An 11,847-nucleotide genomic window follows, 5' to 3' on the forward strand; every position below is an offset into this window, starting at 1 on the left:
CCTGAGTTCGATCCTTGGTACCAAAAAAAAAAAGACTCACATCTGCTGATTTCAAAGTGACAAAACTACTGTAATCAAGAGTATGTTTTACTGCCAAAGAGTAGGCATATGTAGATCAATAGACTACAATGCAGAATCAAGAAATAAATGAGCCCCGTGCCTCCAGACGTCGATGACAGGGCAAGGCAGTCCTTGAGCGAGAGCCTGCTGCCAGAAACAGACGGCTGCGGTGCGCGTCTAGGAGGAGCCAAGGAGCAGGGCAAGGAGGAGGCTGCAGACGGAAGCCATAGCGGCCCGCTTATGGCGTCCATATTGCTGAGGAGCTGTAGCTGCCAGGTGCCTGCCTCCCGCCGCCCCGTGCCATTGCCCTGAGGGGACTGTCCCCTCTGGCTGCTGTACCACAACCCTTTGTACCTGTGCCTCAGAGCCGAGTCCTGCAGCCGCCGGACGCCGAGGCCTGAGCGCCTGTGTATGGTGGCAGGAGTGCCGTGGACTCCCGCTGCAGCCGGTGTGTTCGTCGGGGAGGCCGGTATCGCCCCCTCTCAGCGATGACTCCAGTCCCTGAAGGTCAAGGACAAAAAGCTGGAGGATGTAGAGCCTGGCGGTCCCGGTGGCACTGAAGAAGTCTGCTGAGACGGAGGGTAGAGGACGAGCTCTAGCGCTACTACCACGGCTTCCGCCTGCCATGGGTTGACGCCAAGATCGCTGCGCGCATGCTCCAGCGGGAAGCATAGGCAGTTTCTCCACAACTGTGCTGACCTCTTCCGCCTGGTGCCCTTCATGGAGTTCCTGCTGCCTGTGGCTGTGAAGCTCTTTCCCAACGTGCTGCCATCCACGTTTAAGACGCAGTCCATCAAGGAACAGAGGCTGAAGGAGCTGCGAATCAAGCTGGAGCTGGCAAAGTTCCTCCAGGACACCATCGAGGAGATGGCACTGAAGAACAAGGTGGTCAAGGTCAGCGCCACCCAGGACTTCTCTGCGTTCTTCCAGAAGATACGTGAGATGGGGGAGAAGCCCAGCAACGAGGAAATCATGCACCTCTCCAAGCTTTTCAAGGATGAGCTGACCCTGGACAACCTCATGTGGCCGCAGCTGGTGGCGGAGTACAAGCCGATGGAGCTGCAGTCCATCAGCACCAACAACTTCCTGTGCTTCCAGCTCACCATGCGTTATGGTCCATAAAGGCCGACGACAAGCTGATCCTGAGAAAAGGGTGGACAGCCTGAATGTCAAGGAGCTGCAGGCGGCATGCCGGGCGCGGGGCATGCTGACCCTAGGCGTCACCGAGGACCAGTTGCAGAGGCAGCTGAAGCAATGGTTGGATCTGCACCAGCACCAGGAGATGCCCACACTGCTGCTCGTGCGGTCTCAGGCCATGAATCTCCCAGACACTCTCACCCGCTGACCAGCTCAAGCCTACCTCCAGACCTTCCCGGAGATTGTGGCCAAGGAGCCCCAGGTGAAAGCATTTGGGTTGCAAGGCGAGCAGGTGTACAAAGCCAAGCTAGAGGCCACGCTTCAGGAGGAGGCCGCCATGTGGCAGAAACACCACGAGAAGGAGCTTCAGTGGGCTGCAGAGGTGTAGGCAGCGAAGGGCGCTGAGCTAGAAAGTGTGGGTGCCACCACTCCTGATAAGTCTGTGGCCAAGCTGCAGCCGGAGGTGCCTGATGTGATCTTGCCCTCTGAGGCCCTGAAGGACACTGCCCCTGTGCTGGAGGGCTTGAAGGAAGAGGAAATTACTAAGGAGGAAATCGATGTGCTGAGCAATGCGTGCTCCAAGTTGAAGGAGCAGAAGAAGTCGCTGACCAAGGAGGAGGAGGAGGAGCTGGTGCTGCTGACGGAGGACATCCAGGACCACAGCAAGATCAAGAAGGAGCTTTCCAAGATGGGTGAGGACAAGCTCGAGGAGGCATCGAAAGGCTATAAGATGCTGACACAGCGGGTGCAGCAGATGATCAGGCTGATCGATGGGCTCATCGCCCAGCTGGAGGCGGACCAGCAGGCTGGCAGGCTGGGAACAGCTGAGGGCACGCCCGTGGGGAAGAATGTCATCAGTGTCAGAGCTCATCAGTGCCATGAAACAAATCAAGCACATCCGGAAAACAAGCTGGTCAGCTTGGCCTCTGCATTGGATGAAAATAGGGATGGCAAGATAAATATCAGCGACCTTGTCAAGGTGATTGAACTGCTAGACAAAGAAGACATATACATCTCCACCAGCCAGGTGGCTGAGATTGTGGCCACGCTTGTTGAACGTAGAGAAACTGGGGGAAAAGGAGAAGGCGAAGGAGGAGGCAGAGAAGGAGCCCGAGGAGGTGAAGAACTAGGCCTGTGGGCTGGCCACACCTCTGCCTGCTGCACCATCATGGTGGGAATGACATGAGAGTGACTGCTTTGAGGTGATTCTTTTTTGTTGTTTTTTTGGTACAGGGGATCGAACTTGGGTCCTTGTGCTTGTGCAGCAGGTGGCGAAACCACTGAGCTAAATCCCTGGCCCTTTGAGGTGATTCTTGTGGCAATTCTAATATTTAGTCTGGAATAAATCAGAAACTTCTGTAAAAAAAAAAAGAGAAAGAAATCCAAACATTTATAGTCAAATTAATTTTCAACAATAGTGTCATGACAGTTCATTAAGGAGAGAATAGCCTTTTCAATCATTGGTACTGGAACAAATGAATAAATTACATGGAAAAGAATGTATTCAGACATGTATGTACCTCACACTATATATTAAAACTCAAAGTAGACCAAAACGCTCAGTGTAAGAACTAGAATATTAAACCCTTCAAAGGAGAAAAATACAAGGTAAACTTTACTGATCTTCATTAGGAAATGTTTCCTTGGATATAACATCTAAAGCACAAGTAGACAAAAAATAAAAGGCCTTTCTCAAAATTAAAAACTTCTGTACTTCAAAAGATAACATCAAGAAAATGAAAAGAACTTGTAGAATGGAAGAAAAATATTTGTAAATCATATATCTTACAAAGGTCTAGAACAGATGAAGAACTATTACAGTTAAATAATAAAAAGATAAATCACCCAAATAAAAACAGGCAAAGACCATGACTAGAAATCATAGAACTGAGAAGATACATAAACAGCCAATAAACACATGGAAAGATGCTTAATATCATTAGTCATTAAGGAAGTGCAAATAACAACTCCAGTAATATACCATTTCACAACCATGAGGATAAGTATAATCAAAGTGATGGAAAATAATAAATAATGACAAGGATGTGGATAAATTGGCACCCGCATACTTCTTCGGTAGTAATACAAAATAGAAAACAGCTTAAAAGTTCCTCAAATATTACACATAGACTTGCCTTGTGATCTGGCAAGTCTCCTGCTAAGAATATATCCAGAGAATTGAAAACCTATGCTTACACAAAATCTTTCACACAAATTTTCATAGAATTATTCTTCATAATACTGAAACAAGGAAAACAACCCAGATATTCACCGAGTAATGAATAAACATATAAATTACAAGATATGATCACTAAATGCAGTGAATGTTTAAATTTTCAAAAGATATTACAACAAAAGCACATTTTAATTAATCTACCTCAAAATACTTCCCTTTTAACACACTTAGCCCATCATTTTTGCCACTTTCTGAAGCAATTCTGAAAGTCCTCTTTCATGAGTGTCTTTAGTTGTGCTGTCAGCGCTGCTCAATTCAAAACATTTACCTTTCATGGTCGTAAAGTTAGAAGTCACAAGGTCCCAACTCTAATAAATAAAATTGGTGAGGGCACATCATAACATTTTTATTTGACAGAAATTGTTGTAAATGTAAACTGTAAACTGCTTCAGAGGGATAAGTGTGTTTCAAGTATAAACAAAAATGTAAATTTATTTAGAAAGTGGCAGGAATGGCTGGGGATTTAGCTCAGTGGTTTCGCCACCTGCTGCACAAGCGTAAGGACCTGAGTTTGATCCCTGGTACTGAAAAAAAAAAAAAAAGAACTTTTAGGGCCAAGGATTTAGCGCAGTGGTTCTGCCGCCTACCTCGCAAGCACAAGGACCTGAGTTCGATCCCTGGTACCAAAAAAAAAAAAGAATAGAAAGTGGCAGGAACAATGATATGAGTGTGTTTTAAGTGAGGGGGAGTATTTTGAGGAGGATTAATACCAATGTGTCTTTTACTGTAATAATTTTTTAAATTATACATTCACTGTATTTTGTGATCACACCTCCAATGGAGTATAATTCATTCATAAAAAAGAATGAAGTAGAGAAACATGCCATAACACACACTTGCCTTGAAAACAATTACAATAAGTGAAAGAAGATGGGACTTTTAAAACCATATATTTTATTACTACATTAATAAAATGTCCAAATTTATATGTATGGATAGAAAGTACTACATTTATTATTGACAGGGACTGAGAGAAGAGAGAGATGAGGAGTAACCACTAATGGATAAGGGGTTCCTTTCAAGCATGATGAAAACATTTTGGAGTGAGATAATAGTGATAGTCAATCTTATGAACAAAATAAAATCACTGAACTGTTATTTTGAGAAGGGTAGATTTCATCATGCATTAATTATATATAACAACTTTAAAAACTGATCATTCTTCAAAAAATAAAAATGTTAATATACAGAGGAAGTTGATCTAGAAAGTCAAGTAAACTTATTTTTCTGCCTCCTTAGCTTCTGAATTCTATCTTTTGCTTAATTCATTCATTAAACAAATCTCTACTTCGAGTCAGATATATTAGATACTGGACACACAAATTATAGAGCCAGATATAATTCCTGCATTCATGGAAACGATAATCCTTCTCTGAAGAGAAGTCAGTTCCATGTCACAGTGCTATAGAAAGAAAAAGAAGAAATGAGAGCAGCTAGCCTTGAGCATTTGACCGAGGGCTTTGAGCTTATCCAGCATTTCTGGTCCTCTGACTTTTCAAATGATTCTTATATGCTTCTCAAATTCTGAGATGTCTCCACTGCTTCTCATGGTCAATGAGAAGTGAACTTATTAAGAAACAAGCATGCTTATTGCCTAAAGATGACTGTGAAATTTATTATTTATTTCCCAATTCTGAATCTATGCCATTCTATAACAGATTCTCATGTGAAATATCCAAATTTCAAGCCATGCTAAAAATCTAGAAATGTGGCAGCAAATATACAAACAGTATTGAGGTAATCTCTGTGTTCCTTGAAGGAAGGACTCTAGAATGCAAACATACCTACCCTAAGAGTGTATCTTCACATTATTTCATGAAACTGCTCCATCATGTTTATCTATTTCACAAAAAAATTTAAAATGCCAACTCAGTTTTTCTTTAATGTTTAGTCATATTATAGGAGATAAAGACCATGTGTTTCTCAGCATCAACAATACAAAGTAAATAATACAGTCAGCCCAGGATTTGTATATGCACTGAAAATTACTGCAAGGATATGAAAAGGAACAAAGAGTGAGGATACCTAAAAATTGAACTGAGAATTAGAAAGAAGGCAGCAAGAATTTTCTTTCTAGGAAATTTCACTTAAGAAGAAAGCTGTCAGTGATTTGGCTCAATAGTTCCTTACTTAAAGACAAGAAGAGAGTCAGTCATTTCTGAGGGCTCTGTCCCTCTAGAATTCAAGTATCATTCCGTGGGAAATGAAGCTCCTTATAGCTTTTAGTGACTGACCTGGAGGAAATAAAAACAATCATTCTACATAAAAGCCTTCCTTATATTCTATTTTCCTGAAGAATCATCTATTTTGCACATTCCTTCTGGTTTTTGCTACATTTCTTGCTCCTTTCTACTTTCCTGAACTTTGCAGGGTCCAAAATACAAAAGCAAAAAAAAATGATAAATTTATAAAAACAAAGAAACGTGATACACTTTAGTAATGAATGATTTTTTTGCTGATAAAATACTTTTTAGAAAGTATTCATTGTCTCAGCCAGGTGTGGTGGCACAGACCTGTAATCCCACCACTCAAGGAACCAAGCCTGGGCTAAATAGTGAGCTCAAGGCCAGCTTGAACTACATAGCAAGACTCTGTCTCAAAAACAAAAAGTATTCACTGCCTATAGCAAGTTGAACTTGAAAAGAAATAACAGACTCTATGTTAAATGATAGTATTTCCGTCATGACAATGTTAAAAATATTTCAATGTCTGTGCTCTCAATCACAAGCATAAAAGAAGCTAGAAATTTGGTACAGAAAAGACAACAGAAAATAAACAGATGCTAGTCCAAGGAAGAAAGAAATGGTTGAGGAGCTGAATAACGTCCTAATCTGGAGAAGAAATCAGAATCTTGAGTTACAGATGCAAAATAGATACATATCTTTCACAGGGCCTTTACCAAATGACAGAAGAAGTTCCATCAATGCTTACAAATAATGAGTGGTTTCAAAGAAGTAAGGCATTAGAGTTACTGGGTGGGGGGACAAAAACTCAGAAGAGAGGAGTACCTGTGGATATTAAGATTTATTTATGAAGCTATGAAATATGTATGAGTGACTGTGACTGTTGAAGTTTTGCAGCATTCATGTATACATATGAGTGAAGTCAATGTGTGTCCTGGAGAGGAAATAAAATGGAGACTGTAAACAAGCATGTGTTGAAAATAACGATGAATTTTTACTAAAAAACAAATGTTAGTGAATTTACCTTTGGTATATTTCAAGGAAAGATTTTACTAACACTGCAAATCAACCCTTGCTTATCCATGTGGCAAATCCTAAATTTAAAAATTAGTCCAGTGTTAATAAATTTACATTTCCATGTACACAGTATCATAATCTGAAAAATAAGGATGCTTCTGACTACTTGAAATGTGTGCATTCAGGAAAAGACTGAAATAATGATGGGCTAACATTTATTTAACTTTCAAGTTAAAGATGTCATGAAACTGAGGTTTGGAGATGAAGGTATGGCTGAGTGGTAAGCGCATGACTAGCATGTGCATGTGCAAGGCCCTGGGTTTGATCTTCAGCACAGAGAGAGAGAGAGAGAGAGAGAGAGAGAGAGAGAGAGACAGAGACAGAGACCGACAAGAGGGGGGAGGAGGCAGGGGGAAGGGGGAAGGGGAGGGGGAGGGAAAGACCTAAAGGCAGGAATGCCCAGCAGTTGTTACTATCATCACCATCAACATCATAATCATGATAACATAACTGTAAATCAGGGAAAAACTTGAAAATGGTACTCATTCCATTCTCTTTTCTCTCTCCCATGTTCTCTGCTTAAATCATTTTGTTTTCTAGTCCTCCTTCTGAACTACTTGAAAAATTTCTAACAAAGCTGTCTTACATTTTTGATAAGCTTACCTCGTAAGGCTCTTTCCTACATAATTAAAAAATCAGGCAAAACAAAAGATAGCATGATATGTCCGTAATGCAGCCATCCATGGACCAATACAAGTGTTTATCACAGCAAAAAGAGAAATAACTTGTAATCTATCCATATAAGAGAATTTTATAAAACAATGAGAATGAATGGATTACAACGGTCCCCAATAACAATGTTGAGCAAAAGAAACCAAACACAAGAGGAAACATAGTGATTCAATTTATATAAAATTCAAAACTGGGCAAATCCATCTAAATGAGAACACAATGATTCCTCTTGGTAATTAGAAGGGAATGCAAAGGATGGCCCCTGGGATGTGCTTCTGCTCCGCTTCTCCATCTAGTTGCTTAATCACACAGGTGTACTTGGTGAAAATTCATGCATCTAAATGCATACAGTTGTATATTTCTCTGCATATGTTTTAATTCAATTTTTAAACAGAAAAATGGGTGAAATAATTATTATTCCCTCTAGAAAAATAAAGTAACCTAAAATTAGTTGCTTTGTGTTTATGGCCATCAAATTATTTTTCCCTCTCACAGAGTCAATCCTGGTAAGAAAAATTATACTTGTACTTGGCCATAGGGCTACTGCTACATTTTCATTTCCTTTTGTGGTATGTGAGTGGAATAAGTAGCTGCTGTCATTAATTGTATCTTCCAGTGCCTAGAAAAAATATAAGTGGTGTATAATGGTTGGGATATGTAATGAAACATCAAATTTTCAAGTGGCAAAAAGACCACTACTTCTAGTCTCATTTCTTTTTCTGTGTTTACTAAATGCCTTGTAACCTTCCCCATGACTCAGTTTCATCTGAAAAATGGGAATGATGATGTTCTATGACCACCTATCTATAGCATAGGCACATAATTATTTTCTCTATATATGTTTTCAATATACATTAGGCATGCTTCTATAATGACCAATATATTATAGTTATTTTTCATTACCTGTTTCTGTGACCTTTCTTGTGTAAAGGATTAGGGCTTTTTTAGTCTAAAACAATGCCTTAAAAAGAACAGAATAAAAGCATAATATATGTTGTAGTGAGATGATATCAGAATTCCTCAAAGATTTTTAAACAGTTATCTGATTCATTATATTCTGGTGGTTTTTATATACTCTGTGTTGTGTATTATTTAAACATTTATGCAAATATCATCTTTACTTTCCTTGCAGAAGGCATGGAATCATGAATACTTTGCAACACCCCGATGTTCCCCCATGGTATGCTATACAATGCAACAGAAGCACACAGTTCCCATTGCACAAGCTTTCTACTGTAGGACAGAAAAAGCTTGAAAATCCTTAGTGGAAATGTCATGGAAGTTATAATGACTTCTGTAACAAAAGAAGTGAATCTCGTGGCATTTTGGAGCTTTCTTGTATTCTAATTAAATATTTTCCTTTTTAAAACACTTTGACCTTTGCCTCTCTATTGTATGTCACATTTAGGCTTGAACAGTTGAAAGAAATTGCAGTTTCACTGGTGTTTGACCTACAAAATCAGAGATTCAGGATTCTAGTCACTTTGCTGAGATGGACTCAAGGATAGAGGGAGGTCAATGTCAGTGACAAGGGCAGACTTAAAGATGCTGACCTTAATGATTTGGCTATGATGAACTTAGTGTATAACCTAACATGGCTCAGCCATTTTCAAGAATCTCTATTCAACACAGAAAAAAGAAAAGCCATGGAATCCCATCTAACTGTGCTAGAAGCAAAGTGGCATGGTCACCTTGGTCCAAGAGCATTTGATCTCTTTGTGGAAGGATATTTGCAACATGATCCAAATTAGGGGCAATTTAAACTCCTACTTTGACTCTTGGAAGTGGTTTCTGGTGCATTAGTGGTGACTTTTAATACACGCCTGTGGTAGGGAGCTAAATTCAGGAAATTCAGCTTTAGTTCTATGAGCCTACACTGATTGCTTCATCCAACTTCAACCACAACTAGTGGGTGCAAGGCCTGGAGGCCCAATGATGGTTTACATGTAGAGCACTTTCTTCAAAGATAAAAGATCCTCCCCGGTACTGCTGAGGGCCCTTACACACAGATTCCTGAGAGGCGAAGTTCAAAGAAGGTATTTTTTTTTGCGGGGGGGGGGGTACAGGGGATCGAACTCGGGTCCTTGCGCTTGCACAGCAGGCGGCGAAACCACTGGGCTAAATCCCCAGCCCACAAAGAAGGTATTTTTAGAGAAAACCTGATTCTTTGAAATTAAGTTAAACCTTTCTTTCATATAATTTGAAGCCAATATTCATAAATATTTCAAGCATGTGCTTTAAAGAAATGAGCATGCTCTATTTGTTGCCTTTATTATTCTGTATATATTCTTTGTAACAAGATTTTTAATTGTGCTTCTCACATGCTCTGTATCCTTACCTATGTTTTATTGGTCAGATCTATCAATTATAAGAAAAGCTGTTGCAGTCTGCCTCTTTGAAAGTATAATAGGGGAATACAAATATTGAATTACTATACTTTCCTTGGTGAAATCAAGCTCTTATTGTTTTGTAGTTATCTTCATCTCCAGTAATTATTCTAACTTAAAGTCTACTTTGTGTGATAATCATATAATTAAATGTGCTTCCTCTTGTTTAGTATTTATCTGATTTATTTTAGTCCATCTTTTTACTTTCTAGCTTTCTGTAACCTTTATAATTTTTTGCATGCATTCTGACATTTTTCTTTTCTCTAGTGAATTTTTTCTGTTTATAATTTGTTAGTAGGTGGTATATATGTATTTTGCATATAGTTTTTCTTTTATATTGTTTTATTTTTTCTTTCCCCATTTCATTTTTTATTAGTTATCTTAGAAATAATTTGTAAATTTATAATGGAAACAAGCTTCACCATAACATAGGACATAAAATAACAAACATGAAGGTAGAATTAACATTAAAAAATAAAATATTCTAAGTAATAATGGACACATGAAATTAAAATTATAAAAGTATAATATTCACAATTATAATTGAAGAATGCTAAAACACTTTCCTTGAAGTAGATAATTTTCTTGGAAAATATATTATTCCCAAATTTTTCTAAAAGAAATTATTTCCCTAATTATTCGTGTTATGGAGAGACTTTCTATATGCCTGTTGGACATTTGTTTTTAAGAACTATCTATTCAGGTCCTTTGCCCATTTTTAAATTCAGGTTATTTGTTTCCCTGCTACTGAGTTGTTTGAGTTTCCTACCTATTTTGGATATTCATCCTTTATCAAATGTATGGTTTGCAATTATTTTCTCCAGTTCCCCAGTCTCTACTTTGTTGGTTGTTTCCCTTGCTGTGCAAAGCTTTTTAAATTTGATATAATCCCATTTGTCTATTTTCATTGTTGTTGACTGTGCTTTAGGGGTCACAACCAAAAAATCATTACCCAGATCAATGTCATAGAGCTTTTCTGCTGTTTTCTCATTAACATTATCTTGATAGCCATAGATCACGACTGAAGAATTGTATCCCTAGGTGTAATGTTATGAGACTGGCATTTAGCAAGATGACTCCACCAACAAAGGAGGAGAAAACTGGTAGGCAAGCCAGACTTGAGATAATAAAAAAATTAGATAAAAATGAATCCTATTAAGACATAGAAGATGTGAGCAAACCTGAAATAAATCAGTGACACTGGGAATAGAACTGATAGAACTAGTGTGAGAGGTATGAGTATTTGATTTGCATAATGTTGTGACTTCACAGATACCAAAACTATGTTTTATTTACCACTGCATAGATGGTAAAGCCATTCACTAGATTGAGAAAAATCAGGAAAGAGACAATGAAAATATTCAGTGGCTATCTAATACCGTTTTTGGAGATAAGGTTGCCCAGTAATTTGGTATCAAGTGAGAAAATAAAGTTTTGAGAAAATCAGACATTTATTGAGAAAAACAAAGCCGGTAAGATTTAGGAGGGAAATAGTAAATACACAAATGCATGAGCTAACACACAGGACTTGAATATCAAGTTTAACTGACACAAATCAGTGATTGTTGTCCAAGATTGGGCCTCGCAAGTAAGTTAAAGAATACAATCAAATAAGAGGGACAGGAAAAGCAGGAAGAGTTCTGCACACTGACAGTGACTCCTAGTTATGTCTTTCTCACATAGTACATGAGCTACCTGAGTCAAAGTAGATAAAGTCTCTGTTACAGTTTGGATTTAAAATAGCCCCAACTTCATGTGCTGATGGCATGGACCAAAGCTTATGGTACCACTGGGAGTGGTAGAAGGAAATTTTAGGCTTTGAGCTTAGTTGGAGGAAGTGGGTAACTGGGGGCATGACCTTGAAGAGCATATTGGAACCCTGGTCCCAGCTTCTCTTCTCTATTTCTTGGCTGGCATGGGTGAGCAGTTTTGTTACACAATGCCCTTCGTACCATGAGGCTCTGACTCACCACAGGCTCAGAAACAATGGAGCCAAATGACAATGGACTAAAACTCTGAAACCATGAGCCAAAATAAAACTTCCCTCCTTTTAAGTTGTTTTATCTAAGGTATTTTGTTACAGTAAAAAAAAAAA

The 11,847-nt window shown here is 39.1% G+C and overlaps 1 pseudogene; it reads left to right on the plus strand.

Moving 5' to 3' along the window:
- The first annotated feature begins 471 nt into the window (after positions 1-471).
- LOC147826438 (mitochondrial proton/calcium exchanger protein pseudogene) lies at positions 472-6,989 on the plus strand (annotated as a pseudogene).
- The last annotated feature ends 4,858 nt before the right edge of the window (positions 6,990-11,847 follow it).

The sequence above is a fragment of the Heterocephalus glaber genome, unplaced genomic scaffold, assembly GCF_053883595.1.
Source record: "Heterocephalus glaber isolate CG9 unplaced genomic scaffold, H.glaber_assembly_v1.0 deba00001472, whole genome shotgun sequence".
Taxonomy (NCBI): domain Eukaryota; kingdom Metazoa; phylum Chordata; class Mammalia; order Rodentia; family Bathyergidae; genus Heterocephalus; species Heterocephalus glaber.